Below are 17,874 nucleotides of genomic sequence, written 5' to 3' on the forward strand. Positions count from 1 at the left end.
CTCGATCGCACACTGTATTTATGCAAATTTCAGTACATTTACGTTGTTTTCACTCACATTCAGAATAATGTTTGGATTTGTCCTGTGTATGTTGCTGTGTACTTTAGTATATGTGCAGGTCAAGGTGGTTGGTTTCTCCATGTGGTCCTTGACTTGTCTAAAATGTAAACAAGCTCTTTGCTGTTGCACATATACTATAAACTGTGAATTCTGATTTTTTATTTTTTTTTTGCTGTGATTTTTTTATGGGTGTTTTGGCATAGCCTACATAAATGTATGAATTATATGAAATCATATCATTTGTTTATTTGGTGTCCTTTTTTGGAAAGACATCTAAATTTACCTAAAATGTTGAGAATAAAGTCATAATTTAATGAGTTTATTCTCAACATTTTATCTCAACTTTTTTCCTCGAAATTTAATAAGTTTTTTTCTTGTAATTTAACGAGTTTATTCTCAACATTTTATCTCAACTTTTTTCTCGAAATTTAACGACATTTTTCTCATAATTTTACGAATTTGTTCTCGTAATTTAACGACTTTTTTCTCATAATTTAATGACTTTATTCTCAACATTTTATCTCGACTTTTTTCTGTAAATTTAACGATTTTTTTTCTCGTAATTTAACAAGTTTATTCTTAACATTTTATCTCGACTTTTTTCTCGAAATTTAATGAGTTTATTCTCAACAGAGCCGGCCTGTTATATATGGGCAGTATAGGCAAATGCTAAGGGCGCAATCTCGCTAGGGGGCGCCAAAGAGGCTGGATGCGTGGACAGGGGCGGATCTACCGGGGTGGCACGGGGTGGCATCTGCCCCCCTAAGAAAAAGCTTTGCCACCAGAAAATTATCACAGAATATAATATGTAAGCAGTGTTTCAAGTACTACTTCAATATAACTAAAAAAAAATGAGTAACGCAAAGTAATAGCAAGAAAACACGTCTTTCAATAAACTGTGCATGATGGTTTCACGTAGATCCCAGTGTGCTTCATTAACAAATGACTCTTATGAACCGATTCTTTGAGAGACAAAAACACAGCGTAGCCAAGTTCACTTACGATTTTTTTCCCATATTTGTACGTGAATCGGAAAATTACTGCTTCCCGGCTAGAAATCCTGTGAGAAATGTAGTCCCATCTGAATATGTCTGAGATTCATTTTCGTAATTTTTTGGCGAGCTGATTCAGCAACCGCCCGCTCCACTTTCATCATGGATACCATGATGCAATAACATGAAATCAATACGGAGATCCTGATCACAGAAACTAATAGCAGAGTTGGGGTAATAATCTAAACGTATTTTAGCTTTTCTCGATTGCTAACACATTATAAGTAATTCAGTTATCAAAACAGACACATTTCTCAAAACGTTTAACAATTACAACATTTGGTAGCAAAACTGATGACACATCATTCAAAATCTGAGAGAGCTGAATTTACAGGGGTTTTAAACTTACACAGTACCAGTAGGCTACTTTAGATGAGGGAAATTTCACGTTGTACACCCTCAATGTTGTGATTGTCAACTTTCTTTGTAGCCATTTGTTATATGTATAGAAGAAAATAAACACAACCCTAGGTATTTATTTGATACAGTGGCTAAATTAACAAGAAATAAAGCTTCAACTTCTGATGTTTCCAAAGAGCATAGCAGTAATGACTTTATGAACTTCTTTACTTGCAAAATTGATAATATTAGAGAGAAAATTATAACCATGCAACCGTCCACTACAGTCTTGTGTCAGACAGTGCATTGTAGTGTCCCTGAAGAAAAATTCAATTAATTTTCTGCTTTAGGAGAGGAAGAATTGTCTAAACTTGTTAAATCATCAAAATCAACAACATGTATGTTAGACCCTATACCGACTAAGCTATTGAAAGAGATGCTTCCGAAGGTAATAGATCCTCTTCTTAATATTGTTAATTCATCTTTATCACTAGGATACATGCCAAAAACTTTTAAGCTGGCTGTTATTAAACCTCTTATTAAAAAACCACAACTTGATCCTAGAGAATTAGTCAATTACAGACCGATTTCAAATCTCACTTTTCTATCAAAAATACTAAAGGCAGTTTCATCATAACTATGTTCCTTTTTAGAAAGAAATTGTATCTGTGAGGATTTCCAGTCAGGATTTAGACCGTACCATAGTACCGAGACTGCTCTCATTAGAGTTACTAATGATTTGCTCTTATCATCAGATCGTGGTTGTATCTCTCTATTAGTGTTACTGGATCTTAGTGCTGCATTTGACACTATTGATCACAATATTCTTCTAGATAGACTCGAAAACTATGTTGGCATTAGTGGAATTGCATTGGCATGGTTCAAATCATACTTATCTGACCGTTATCAGTTTGTAGTAGTAAACGATGAGATGTCATATCAATCACAAGTTGAATATGGAGTACCGCAAGGCTCAGTACTAGGACCGTTGCTTTTCACTCTGTACATGCTACTCTTGGGAGATATCATTAGGAAGCATGGCGTTAGTTTTCATTGTTACGCTGATGATACTCAGCTCTATATTTCTTCACGCCCTGACGAAACTTACCAATTCGCTAAATTAACAGAATGTATAGCTGATATAAAAAACTGGATGACCAGTAATTTCCTACTACTAAATTCAGAAAAAACAGAGATTCTAATTTTTGGACCAAAAACTACTTCACGCAGTAACCTAGAATACTGTCTAACACTTGATGGCTGCTCTGTTAAGTCTTCGTCGTCAGTTAGGAACCTGGGTGTGCTCTTTGATACCAATCTTTCATTTGAAGGCCATGTTACTAGCATCTGCAAAACTGCATTCTTCCATCTTAAAAATATATCTAAACTATGACATATGCTCTCAATGAAAAATGCAGAACAGTTAGTTCATGCGTTCATGACCTCAGGGCTAGATTACTGTAACGATCTACTGGGAGGTTGTTCCTCCCGCTTGATAAATAAACTACAGCTCGTACAAAATGCAGCAGCTAGAGTTCTTACTAGAACTAGGAAGTATGACCATATTAGCCCAGTTCTGTCATCATTGCATTGGCTTCCTGTTAAACGTCGTATAGATTTTAAAATCTTGCTATTACTTACAAAGCACTAAATGGTTTAGCTCCCCAGTACCTGAGCGAGCTCTTAATACATTAAAGTCCTTCACGTTTATTGCGATCTCAGAATTCAGGCCAGCTTATAATACCTAGATTATCAAAATCAACTGCAGGCGGTAGATCCTTCTCCTATTTGGCACCTAAACTCTGGAATAATCTTCCTAGCATTGTTCGGGAAGCAGACACGCTCTGTCAGTTTAAATCTAGACTAAAAACGCATCTCTTTAACCTGGCATACACATAACACATTATCAATTTATATTTTCAAATCCGTTAAAGGATTATTAGGCTGCATAAATTAGGTCAGCCGAAACCGGGAACACTTCCTATAACACCAGATGTACTCGTTACATCAAAAAAAGAATGGCATCTACGCTAATATTAGTCTTTCTGTTTATCCCGAGGTTTACCATAGTCAACCGGATCTGGGCCGTATCCAGCTGAGACCAAGGACCGGTGCCATGACACGACCACAACGCAGCCCTGAAGTATCAGCAGAGATCAAGTCAACTAGATCATCCATTGTGAAGACATCATCAACACGACAGCCAGTGCCACAGTTCCTCAATAGACCATCCATAGCGGCATGATAAATACGATCCTCAACTGGACACGACCACAACGCAGCCCTGAAGTATCAGCAGAGATCGAGTCAACTGGATCATCCATTGTGAAGGCCTCATCGACATGACAGACAGTAGCACAGTTCCTCAACAGACCGTCCATACCAGCATGATGAATACGATCCTCAACTGGATGGAACTGAAATAAATACTTTGATTGTTGCGATCCTATCAGACTTATGATAACAACCTGATTGTAACAAAGCACTGTTCGCCAGAGGAGAACTGGCCCCCCGACTAAGCCTGGTTTCTCCCAAGGTTTTTTTTCTCTCCATTTTAACACCTATTTGCCACTTGTTTGCCACCTGATGTCACCTGATGGAGTTTGAGTTCCTTGCCGCTGTCGCCTTTGGCTTGCTTAGTTGGGGACATTTGACATTTGATATTCAATAGTATTATTGACATTTATTCAACAGTGCTTCTGATCTGCCTGCCACTATTATTTAATAGCTGCTGTGCAGCCAAATTATGTACCAGTTATCAATGTAAAGCTGCTTTGACACAATCTGCATTGTAAAAAGCGCTATATAAATAAAGGTGACTTGACTTGACTCAGTGGGATTTGCCGCTGGCTCTTATAGTAAACTTTATAAACATATGTTTTTTTGAGTAAAGAAAACGCTTTACAATTTTTTTTTTCGAACATCAGATCTTTATTTACCTTTGTATTGCACAGAGATGTCCAAATTGCGTGCGCACTTCATTCAGGAGGTGAGGCAGATTAATGAGGTTTGATTGACAGTTTGAGGATCCAATGGAGTTAGGAGGTTTTTTCACAAGCTTTTTAAAATCCTTTTCATTCGTTAAATATTTGTAAAATATTTCATTCGTTAAATATTTGTAAAACAAGCGTAAACGGTGACCTAATTTTTTATTTTTATTTTTTTAACTGTGCGGTCTTCGGGGTCTTTTTGACCCGCAAATGATGTTTGCTCAAATTAAAAAAAATGTTCTCTTTGTCCAAATGGCATGAGACTTTGTACGGTGGTCAACACTTTAAAGATCTACAAAAAAAAAAAAAAAAAATTGTGGTGATATCTTGTTTTTATGTTAGTGTAAAAAATATTGTTACGTTCATGGTCTTCACGGGCAGCAGAATGTAATTTTGTAACAATATAATATATTTTTTAAAAAACAGTGTAATTTTACTTTGTTTATTAATGTTTTTTCTCAACATTTGTGCAGTTTTTGGAGGATTCCTGATATCTTTTAAATTTATATAAATAAATTAAAGAAGATTTTTTGAAATAGGTTTTTATGCATGAACAGCTTTTTATGTAAAATTCACTTAATAAAAGGCCCAGATTTCTAACTTTCATTCATGTCTATAACATGGATAATTTGACATGGTTTAGTGTAAGATTTTTGCCCATCTTTTGAAAAATGCAGTTTTAAAAGTAAACAAAACAAAACAAAACATTTTTACCAGTAGATGGCTGTAAAGCTCCACTATTTGCTATGTGCTATTTGAATGACTGAAAGATGTCTTTTCACGTGTTTTTTTCAGTTGGATTCATATCTAAATGTTATGAAAACACAATTATAACAATAAAAATTACTTTGTCAAAGTTTAGCATTTTTTTGTGCAGGGCAAAATCAGTTTTTCAATAATAATTTTATAATTTTATTATAAAATAATAAAATAAATAATTTTTATTTTTTGTGTGTGCGCACGTGTGTGTGAGCATGTCCATTTTGTATTGATGATGTTTTTTGCATTTTTGGAAGTGTGCCACTTCTTCTTCATGTGTGTTGTGCGTTGTTTCTGATTTTGAGAATGGATTTTGTCCAGTTTCTAAGTGGGGTCTCTGTGGGTTACATTATTGATGATATTATTGAAAAAACTGATTTTTTTCTGTACAAAAAATGCTAAACTTTGACAAAAAGTAATTTTTATTGTTATAATTGTGATTTCATAACATTTAGATATGAATCCAACTGAAAAAAACTTTCAGACATCTTTCAGTCATTCAAATAGCACATAGCATATAGTGGAGCTTTACAGCCATCTACTGGTAAAAATGATAGTTTTTTTTTTTTTACTTTTATAACTGCATTTTCCAAAAGATGGGCAAAAATCTTTCACTAAACCATGTCAAATTATCCATGTTATCCACATGAATCAAAGTTAGAAATCTGGGCCTTTTATAAAGTGAATTTTACATAAAAAGCTGCTTTTGCATAAAAACCTATTTAAAAAATATTTTTTAATTTATTTATATAAATTTAAAAGATATCACAAATCCTCCAAAAACTGTACAAATGTTGAGTAGAAACATTAATAAACAAAGTAAAATACATTGGTTTTTAAAAAAATATATTATATTGTTACAAAATTGCATTTTGTTGCCGGGGTCTTCAGAGACCCCGAAGACCACGAGTGCAGTCCCCAAACGAAGACTGCACAAGGGTTAAATAACTAGTGCTTTATGTTTGACTGAACTGTACAATTGTGCTTATTTGTTGTTCAATAAATATTATTTTATATAAAAATGTCCTTTAAGTACACTGCATTCCAAATTATTATGCAAGAGACAAATCTGTAAGATTTCTGTACAATAAACATTCAGATTTTAGTTTTTCTAAGAAAATGTTTGTTCGTTTATTTATCCATGTCTTTTTAGATAACTGGTATCAATCTCAGACAAAATAATTTGCCAGATCTGTTGAAACCCTGCTTAGAGGTTGTTCCACATTATTAAGCAAGTCACAGTTCATATTCAATGCAATATGAGGAAGAATAAAGATCTTTCTGAAGATGAAAAGCATGAAATGGTGCAATGATGTGCAAAAGGCATGAAAACAACTAATATTTTGTGAAAACTGAATGGATATTATTGAATTATCATAAGATTTAGATAAAGGCTTTTTAAAGAAAGTTCCTGTCAAAAAAATTTTTTGTTTTAAAAGGGCAGCTATAAAAAAGCCAGTGTTGAGCAGCAAACAGGTATTTGAAGCTGCTGGTGTCTCTGGATTCTCAAGAAGCTCTCCATGCAGGCTGGCAGTTGTGCATAAAGATGCATTTCAGCCACTCCAAACCAAACCTCACAAAGAGAAACATTTACAGTGGGTGTAGAAATACTGAAGACTCATTTTTAAACAGTTTTATTCACTAACTAATGCCGTACTACAATGGATGGTCTAAATAGATGGATTTCTGGATGGTTGGTGAATGGCCACCACGTTCCAACAAGACTGCGACGTCAGCAGGGAGCTGGTGGGTGATTATATGGGCTGGAATACTGGGAAGTGAGATGGATGGTATTAAAATGACTTTTGCAAGATATGTGTAGTTCATAACTGGCCATTTTCAGCTATGGTATAAAAAGGAGGATAGTGCATAATACAATGCACTATTGTACAATGCACTATGCACTATCCCATGCTGCAAAAAAACACCACAGCAAAAAAACTGTTTGAAAATTTATTTCTACACCCACTGTAAATGTTTCTCTTTGTTAGGTTTGGTTAGTGGTGTCTAAAATGCATCTTTACGCACAACTGCCAGCCTGCATGGAGAACTTCTTGAGACTCCAGAAACACCAGCAGCTTCAAATACCTGTTTGCTGCTCAACACTGGCTTTTTTATAGCTGCCCTTTTAATAAAATTAATTTTTTTGATAGGAACTTTCATTAATAAGCCTTTATCTGACCGAGTTCTGCTGTGCTCTAAATCACTCACAAATCTTATGATAATTCGATAATCTCCATTCAGTTTCACACAATATTAGTTGTTTTCATGCCTTTTGCACAACATTGCACCATTTCATGCTTTTCATCTTCAGAAAGATCTTTGTTCCTCCCCATATTGCATGAGAACTGTGACTTGCTTAATAATGTGGAACAACCTCTAAGTAGGGTTTCCATAGATCTGGCAAATTATTTTGTCTGAGATTGATACCAGTTATCTAAAAAGAAATGGATAAAAAAAAATAATAATAACAAAAAAAAACATTTTCTTAGAAAAACTAAAATCTAAATGTTTATTGTACTGAAATATTACTGATATGTCAATTGCATAATAATTTGGAACGCAGTGTAATATGGATTGAGTGAACATTACATTATACGCCATTAGATGGCGGCAACACTTTACAGGAGAACGAGTCAGTGAAGCACAAGAAACATTTACAGTGGAACATTTACAAATTGAAAGGAACTTTTGCAAAAGTTTTAGCGCTGTGGTGTAATCTAATGGATGCTATGGAAAATTCCCAAAGCTGTAAAAAAGACAAAGATCGCTTTCCTCAGCGGACATTCAAGGATATAATATTATTCACTACAGAAACTGAAAGTAAAAACTGATTGAGCTTTTGGCATCTGTCGCTGCATTAACGGCACATATTGTCTTGGAGACAATGCGAGATGAACTAACTAATCTTTTTTTATCCTCACAGCGTGTCGGTTATGAAACGTTTACTAGACTGTGGACTACCTTTGACTCTCTGAACAGTGGCGCGCAGCCGAATTTTTATGACCACAGACGGTGTGCGTGTGCACAACAAGGAGCGGAACGCGGGAACTGAAGTATAACCGGGCCTTAACCATTCCAAATTGTAGACATTTGCCCCCAACCAAATGTCGCTCATGATGAAGGCGAAGAGCCGAAACGTTTGTCATCTTATCTCCTTTGTAGCCTACCATGATTAAAGTGCTTAAGAGTGCAGACCTTAAGTGGAAATAACTACAATTAAAGATAACATTAAATGTGTTTACATTTATGTATGGTAACTATAACTAGCTATATAGTGAGCTATTACCACATGGATTTTGATTTAATTGAAGTGGATTTACTTATTATAGAGTTAATGAAAGTTATCATGAAAGTTAACATTGTAATGTTTAAAGCGGATATCATAACAAATTTCAGTTGACCAGGAAGTTTTTAAAACAAGCAGTTCATTCATAAATCCATATGATCTTACCTTCATGCTGTGGAAATACAAACCGGAAGACAGAACACAACAAATGCAGCACTAAAAAGAGCTGGGGCTACATAGTTGCATCTGAAACTTAATACTTCTATATTCTACATAGCATTCAAAAAACAGTACGCCAACAGAGTAGCATGTCTGAATACATAGTATTCGAAAACCAATAGGCAAAAAGTCCCCAGATGACCTACTACTTCCACCGAGATTCTGAAGTATGCATCCTATGGACACTTCAGTATCCCATGAGGCACAGGAGAGGATGACTGAAGGTGAACCAATGCAACTGACTCTCGTAGGTCACATGATAATGACAACATGGTGGATGTAGTACGTCCGTATTACATTCATACTACACACAGTCATACTATATATAACATACTTTTTTAACAGTCGCAAAGTAAGTTTAAATTCAAATGTAGTATCTACTCAGACAGTATGCGATTTCGGACACACCAACATTATTATTGGGAAATACGAGGGCTCGTGGCTGTACCATTGGAGAAAGCATAGCGGCTAACTTGGATTACTTGTGCCTTGATAACCAATCATGTTACAGCCTTGTGCCACAGTCAGTCACTGTTTGCAGATACCATAGAAATGAATGAGAAGTGCCACAAACTGAATCATACCTGTCATGCAATTGTCCGTGACTTCTCTTATAAAACAGCACTTTTTTCAGTGTAAAAAGAGTGTAAAAATAAATCAATCCAAAACAAATGTTTAAAAGCAAACATGTAGTAACACTGAAGATTAGCTGGGCTGTTGACTCATTAAATGATAAGCTATTTCGTCATAAAAGGTTTATTCAGTGTAGTTTTAAAAAATGGATTTCAAAATGGATGTAAATTACGCACACCCATAACGAAAATGTGAATTTTGAAGCAGATATGTTCATTTTTGAAAATGTGTTTTTTTAATAAGTAACTAGATTAGATGGGGTGTGAGTGTGAGCAGTGTTCATTTTATAACAAAATGTCAAAGTATCGTCAAATTATTTTTACCAGGCTTTATTTTACTCATAATTTGAAAAACGTATAGGCTCTGCCCTCACTTCCGCCCTGTGGCTGCTGTCCTAAAACTGCTTTTGTGTTCTAAACAGTTAAAACACACAACATGTAAATTTTCAGGTAGGTACTCCATCATCAGACATTTATATTATAAATATTTTTAGGTAATAATATAAGTAATTATATTCAAAAGTGATATTTCACTAGGTTTGTGCCCAGTAAAAGGGGTCTAGCGACACACCTTATTGTGACCTTTTCTCAGCACCAAATTTTGGGTACACTGGGTATGTTTATATTTACCTGTTATTAAATGAACTAAGCTGCCATCTAGTGACAGAGTTTTCAACAGCTGAAAAAACCAATGAATCTCCCCACTTCCCTGCAGTGTTCCCTCTCTAATTTAACCACACCTTTATTTGAATCAATCTAATTAAGGTTTATGGGTTTAGAAAATTACAGTTAGTTGTGTTGGAGCAAAGTCAGAACTAAACTAGAAAATCTCTGAAATCCGGAATGAGGAACCCTGCTCTAGAATTTTATTGCATGGTGTACCATTAAATTTATTCCCCAGCAGAAATTACTGGAATAGAAGGAGGTGTCCACATTCTGTACTTTTGATTATACTATGTCAGTATCTCTAGTTAAGTACAACAGTACAAACATCTCTCTCTATCATGGGAAAAAGTGTCCCAATCAACTTGAATTCACCCCTAATGTAATTAGAAATGAATCTGTTATCTAACATTTTATATTGCATAATAAGGTATTTGCATTATATCTTTAGTTCAGATTTACTGTCTCATGGATAAGTGTTTCTTTAAGTGTATCTAATACAAAGTGCTTTGATGGAAAAAAACAGTGATCATTAAAATCTGCCATGACAGAAGACATAGAGAGTCATATAAATTAACATAAGAAAAATCAATTACTTAAAATGTGTTTACAATAGCATTTTTAAGTTTACAGTAGCATTTATTGTATTAAATTTAATGCTTTAATGCCTTAATTATCTTTGTTGAGAATACCTGTAATGTAATATATATGTAAATAGATTTCAATAATTGTTTTGAGACAGAATGTATTACACAGTGATTTAATTGAAGCATTTGTAAATCAATTTATGCCACACTGTTTTCATGTTATCAAATTATCAATTTCGGGTGGGCAAATAGTGTGCCTTAAAGGTACAATTTGTGATTTTTTCCGCTAGAGGTCGCTAGAAGCCTATTCAAAACAAAGGCGTAGTTTGATGACGCCAAGTTTTAGAGCGGAAACTTGGGACATGTGGTCTCCATCTCAACAGACGGTGCAAAAGAATAGGGATTGGAGTCTGGAAGAACTCATGTTCGTGGATGCGATTATTAATGTTACTGTAGTATGAAGCAGAGCAGGACCGAGTGTTGCGGGAGCTGAACGAGGAGCTGGAGCGATTGATCAATACACACCTCACGAGCAGTGGGACTTTTATTATGACACAGTCGCCGGCGCCGCTTCCACTTTTCCGGTCATGAGTTTACGGGAGCTGTCCTTGTCGACAGAACCAGCGGCAGATGGTAAACAGTAATTATGTTCCATAAATAAGTAACACAATCCACCATAAAACGTGCAAGAAGTAAATAAGGAACTGCTTGAAGCAAGCTAGTGGTTTGCTGGACACTACTTCCGCATTTGTCCATGGCACTGTTGTCATGTGGTTTCTACGTCAGTAAAGGCGGTAACAAAGGTAACGTCTCGGTTACAAAGGTAACCCTCGTTCCCTGAAGGAGGGAACGGAGACGTACGTCGGACAGACCGACGAATAGGAATCTCGCTAGAGAGGCCAATCTACTTCGAGTGTAACTAAACGAGCCAATGCACATTGGCATGCAATCATATGCATCAGCAGCAAGCCGACACTAAGCCGGGGCCTCTCCGTGCCTCTGACCTGTGGCGAGAACATGGGAGGAGACCGGCTCGACACGAAGGCTATAGTATCTAGCGAACGTGTTAGGTGTCGCCCAGCCCGCAGCTCTACAAATGTCTGTCAGTGAGGCGCCACGAGCCAGCGCCCAGGAGGATGCGATACCTCTCGTGGAGTGAGCATGCAACCTGAGCGGGCAGGGCACACCCTGAGCTTGGTAAGCCAGGGCGATGGCATCCACTATCCAGTGGGCCATCCTCTGCTTGGAGACAGCCTTTCCCTTCTGCTGGCCTCCATAACAGACAAGAGCTGGTCTGAGGTCCTGAGGCTTTAGGTTCTGTCTATGTACAGTCGCAAAGCGCGGACTGGACAGAGTAAAGCCAGGGCTGGGTCTGCCTCCTCCGAGGGCAGCGCTTGCAGGCTCACCACCTGGTCCCTGAAGGGAGTGGTAGGAACCTTGGGCACATAGCCAGGCCGGGGTCTTAGTACCACGTGGCTATCACCCGGCCCGAACTCCAGGCACGATTCGTCGACCGAAAATGACTGCAGGTCCCCTACCCTCTTGATGGAGGCCAATGCCACCAGCAGCAAAGTCTTCATAGACAGAATCTTTAAGTCTGCTGACAGCAAAGGCTCAAAGGGAGCAATCTGAAGTGCTCTCAGCACCAGAGTGAGGTCCCAAGAGGGTATGGAGAGGGGACGAGAAGGATTTAACCGTCTCGCCCCCTAAGGAACCTGATGACCAGGTCGTGCTGACCAACAGATTTGCCATCTAAGTGGTCGTGGTAAGCGGATATAGCAGCAGTATGGACTTTGAGGGTGGAGGGGGGACAGCCTACGCTCCAACCCTACTGCAAGAAGGAAAGCACGACTCTGATCGAGCATCTTCGGGGGTCTTCCCGGCGAGAAGAGCACCACTCGACGAACAGGTTCCACTTTGGAGGCGTAAGCACGTCTCGTAGACAGTGCACGTGCCGAAGTGATGGTGTTAAGTACCTCAGGGGGTAAGTCACCTAGAACCTCCGCATCCCGTCCAAGGGACCAGACATGGAGTTTCCAGAGGTCTGGACGCGGGTGCCAAAGAGTGCCCCGTCTCTGAGAAAGAAGGTCTTTCCTCAGAGGGATGGGCCAGGGAGGGGCTGTCGCGAGGAGTGAGAGTTCTGGGAACCAGGTCCGGTTGGGCCAGTAAGGCGCAACTAACAAGACCTGCTCCTCGTCCTCCCTGACTTTGCACAGGGTCTGTGCAAGTAGGCTCACTGGGGGAAACGCATATTTGCGCAGGCCCCGGGGCCAGCTGTGAGCCAGTGCATCTGTCCCGAGTGTCCCCTCGGTCAGAGAGTAAAACAACTGGCAGTGGGAGGTTTCTGGTGAGGCAAACAGGTCTACCTGAGCCTCTCCGAATTCTCTCCAGATCAGCTGAACCACCTGGGGGTGGAGTCGCCACTCTCCTGGCAGCGCAGCTCGTGATAGCTCGTCGGCCACACGGTTGAGCACACCGGAGACATGAATGGCGCGAAGCGACCTCAGATGCTTCCGACTCCACAGGAGGAGATGGCGGGCGAGTTGTGACATGCGACGGGAGCGTAGACCACCTTGACGGTTGATGTACGCAACGGTCGCAGTGTTGTCCATACGGACCAGTACATGCTTGCCCTGAAGCAGGCCTTTGAGGCGGCTCAGAGCGAGGCGTACTGCCAGCAACTCGAGGCAATTGATGTGCCAATGCAGATGGGGTCCCGTCCAAACCCCTGAGACTGCATGCCCGTATTACGTGGCACCCCAGCCGGTGGCAGAAGCATCTGTGAACACCACAGCATGCCGGGACACCTGTTCTAGGGGCACTCCTGCCCGAAGAAACAAGGGGTCCGACCACGGACTGAAGGTTCGGCGGCACTCCTGAGTGATTGGCACCCGGAATGTGCCGTGCTGCCACGCCCATCTCGGGACTCGGCCGTGAAGCCAGTGCTGAAGCGGTCTCATATGAAGCAGACCGAGCGGTGTTACAGCCGCAGCAGCCGCCATATGCCCCAGGAGCCTCTGAAAGAACTTCAGTGGGACCGCTGTCCTGCCATTGAATGTATTCAGGAAGTTCAACACTGACCGAGCACGTTCCTCTGTGAGGCGTGCTATCTGCTCGACCGAATCCAACTCCATACCGAGAAAAGAGATCCTCTGCACCGGGGCGAGTTTGCTCTTTTCCCAGTTGACCTGAAGCCCCAACTGGCTGAGGTGTCTGAGCACCAAATCCCTGTGTTTGCACAACTGATCCCGGGACTGTGCTAGAATGAGCCAGTCGTCGAGATAGTTGAGAATGCGAACACCCTGTTCTCTCATGGGAACAAGGGCTCCCTCCATGACTTTCGTGAAGACGCGGGGAGACAGGGCCAGCCCGAAGGGTAAGACTCTGTACTGATATGCTCGACCTTCGAACGCGAATCTCAGGAATGGCCTGTGTCGCGGAAGAATTGAAACATGGAAGTACGCGTCCTTCAGGTCAATCGCTGCAAACCAATCTCGGGGACGGATGCACTCGAAAATGCGTTTCTGCATGAGCATTTTGAATGGTAGCTTGTGGAGGCTCCGATTCAAAACTCGCAGGTCCAAGATCGGTCGTAACCCGCCGCTTTTCTTGGGTACAATGAAGTAGGGGCTGTAGAACCCCGACCTCAAATCGGCTGGAGGGACCGGCTCTATCGCGTCCTTCGCCAGTAGGACTGCGATCTCCGCACGCAGGACAGGGGCATCGGCATCTTTCACTGTAGTGAAGAGGACGTCCCTGAACTTGGGGGGGGGAGCCGGGCGAACTGAATCGCAAAGCCGACCCTGATGGTCCGAAGGAGCCAGCGAGACGGACTGGGGAGCGCTAACCCGGCTCGCAGAGACCGTACAAGCAGGACCAAAGGGACCACCGGTGTACCCGCAGCAGGGCAGCGAGGTGGAACACAGGGACGCGGCTCGGGGGCTCTCTTTGTGAGGCGGCCCGAAGCGGCGTCACAGTGTGCTAGGCAACACTTACCTGGCTCCACGGATGGACAGAGGGAGCAGTCGAGGCTTTGGCTGCCCGCTGCTCGCTGCTGTCCGCTGGCGACAGAAGAGGGGGATGAGAGTGGTGAGGTTTTTCTCCTCCCACTGCTCTCCAAACCCTCTTCAGACCTGGAAATGGAGGAACTGCTCTTTAAAATTTGGGTACCGCTGCCTCTTGGGTCAGTGGCGGAACAGAAACAAACCCAATAAAGGATTTACCACCTGGCCCTCCTCCAGGGGTGGAAGAGCAGCCCCACCCATCTCTGGGTCGCCCGTCTCAGGGGTGATTTTCACCAACCAGTTAAACAGCTGCAGAGACGGGAGGCGTCATCTCCCCGTAATGGATACAGCAGAGCCTGCTGGGCCGGAGTTTCTTGCAGGGGACAACACCCTTGGCGACGAGCAGACTGAGGGGCGGCCCAAGAGGAACTCAATGGTTTGTCATGGGAAGCTCCCCTATCCGCTACTAACTGAGGAGAACCGCTGGGCTCAGTCCTCGACAGTGTCACCGAAAGGCCACCTCGTAAGATGGGAGCATTGAGAAAGCATTTAGCTTGACAACCTCTCACACCTCACAAGGTAAGCCAGGGGGCACTTCTGGACCACGGAGGTGGACATCGTCTGGCTGAGGGCCTGCGCCGTGACTTTGATCACGGTTAGTCAACAAGCGCAGCTCAACCCCAGCACAGAACTACCCTCATGCAAAAAGAGTGCCTTGGCCTCACATGCAGGGTGGGTGTGGTCTGTGTACAGCCACCCCATCCAAGAGGGTAGTGAGAGAGGAAAAACTTATGCAGATTGGCACCTTTGGCATTCCATATTTATGGCACCAATATACCCCCATACTGCCAAGTTTTCCATGCACATCTGGAAGACCCAGGAAAGCATGGCTGAAAACTCTGAATCTGAGTCAGCATAAGCACACACCATTACAGTGGGCAGCATCACCCTCATTTCCAGAGCATAACAGCACTCTCTCCGATGCTGCAATCGACGTCTGTCCCTCAGCTGGAGCTCTGAATGAAATGCTAGGTTCCCCTATGAAAAGGACCAGCAATCCAATCCAGAAACTGCACAGCTTGCAATGTGCTAGAGAGGGAGGGGCCCTAGGGGGTTGGTTCCCCGAAGGAACCCCTCAACCTCATGTCACCCAAGCCATATCAGCAAAGTAGACCTCTTCTGGTGCACCAGAGAGGGCGCTACAATGTAGATTACGCAAGGGAACCGCGCATCTAGAGCGCCGAGCGAGCGCTGGGTTGCCGTGACAACCCGCGCTGCAGCCTGGCAGCTCGACGGCACACGACATGCAGAGGAGCGAGAGGTTTGCTCTCGCTGATCTCCGCGGTCTCCCAGAGTGTCGGGCAGAGCCGCGGCTGTGCTTTTACACACAAGCGGCAGCTGGCCAACAACAGAGGGGACTCAAGCTTCCCGGAGAAAGAAGAGTCACGACCGGCGTGTCGACGTGATCATGTTCTCATATGAAAACATGAACACCCACGAACATCATTTCAGCACACGCCCAGACATGCGAAACGGTGATCGTGGCCGTCAGTGAGGACAGGAACGATCGCATCCAGAAACACAAGTAGGATGTCGTCTTTAAAAAGACGCGAATCTACTTGTGTAAGCTCTTTCAGGGACTTTACTCTTTTAGAAGTGCTGAAGCACGCAGGGGAACGGCCACCGCAACACAGACAGGGATTGTGTGCAGCCTGTCATGTGCTTTCTCTCTCTTTGAAGGCGCTCACTCTTACCAGCCGTAAAAACGGCTTTTCAGCACTCAAAAGCGCACCGTACCGGCCGTGAGAACAGCCTTCTGACGCTGTCAAACAGCTATTTGCTCAAAAACGGCAAACGAAACAGAAAAAGAGAGGACGTCGACCCCGCTGCTGTGCTGTTCGCCCGCACTCGGAAAAAAAGAGAAGTTCAACCAAAAAGCTTGACTCGTCTTCTAGCAGACACTCGCTTGCAGAGAACAGGAACAAACACCGTTCGGCTCCGAAGCGAAAAGCTGAAGATGCAATGCACCTGCTGCTCATTATATACCCGCGCTGCGAGGCGAGCAGCTGATGCATATGATTGCATGCCAATGTGCATTGGCTCGTTTAGTTACACTCGAAGTAGATTGGCCTCTCTAGCGAGATTCCTATTCGTCGGTCTGTCCGACGTACGTCGAACGTGACCGACTGAATGGGAACTGACGTCATTGACAGGCGACTGCACTGCCCCGTATCACTGTTTAGAATGGGAATTTTCTCATTATTTACAAGTAGTTGAAAACATTAGAGATATTGTTTGTAATCAGCTGGACAAAATATATAACACTAGCCTAGTGGTTTTTGGATATTTTACTGCAAAGATTTTACATATTGTACCTTCAATGGAGTGAGTTCATTTATAACAATGAATGTGATCATATACAATACAGTATAACTAGACTTTTTTCTTTCTTTTTTCTTTTTTTTTTTTTTTTTTACATATTTTTGTTACTTTCTCCCTCTGTCGCTCATGCTGATGGGCAGAAACTGATGGGCTGGGTTTGTCTCTGCCTGCAAAAGAGAGATTTACATATTTGAGGCGAGGTCCTATTTCAAGGCTAGCGCTGGAAATAATAGATGCACCATCTCAGCCCCAAACACTGTAATCCAGGACTAATTAAAAAGGGTGCTGCAGTGTGAGGATAGGTATACAACTAACTATTACAACAGTCCAATTCATTTATTTGACTGCTGCAGTAGCAGTGGTGGAGATGATCACTCATTATGCCTATTTACAGCTAATCACAGCTGCAGGAAATAGCATACAGATTTCCCACACACTGCCATATTAGTTAAAGGGACTGAAAAAAGGAAGCAATTGATTTCAAATTAATTGTTTGAAAGGTTTTCTCAATGCCATCTCTCCAAACAAGCTGAACATTTAGTATAAAATGTAATCATAATTAATTAAAGCCCTAACAAATTGCATATATCACAGTTAACATGGGCAGATAGTACAGCAGGAAATGTTATGAAACAAATTAGCTCCAACAATGAAAGAAAATGACCTCACATAACTAAATATTACAGTCGTTTCCGTGAGCCATATTTCTTAATGTATTCTCTAATTAATTTAATTCACACATTGTGCATAATTTGAAACAGGAAATGTCACTGGGTCAGATTTAACCATAGTCATGCTGGCTGTCGGTTTCAACAAGAGACACATTAGCTAAACATGACCTCTATGCAAATGAAAGATCAACTGTTGTAATTTTAATTCCAAATCCCTAATTAGCATG

This window comes from Chanodichthys erythropterus, chromosome 14 (genome assembly GCF_024489055.1).
Source record: "Chanodichthys erythropterus isolate Z2021 chromosome 14, ASM2448905v1, whole genome shotgun sequence".
In the NCBI taxonomy this organism is placed as follows: domain Eukaryota; kingdom Metazoa; phylum Chordata; class Actinopteri; order Cypriniformes; family Xenocyprididae; genus Chanodichthys; species Chanodichthys erythropterus.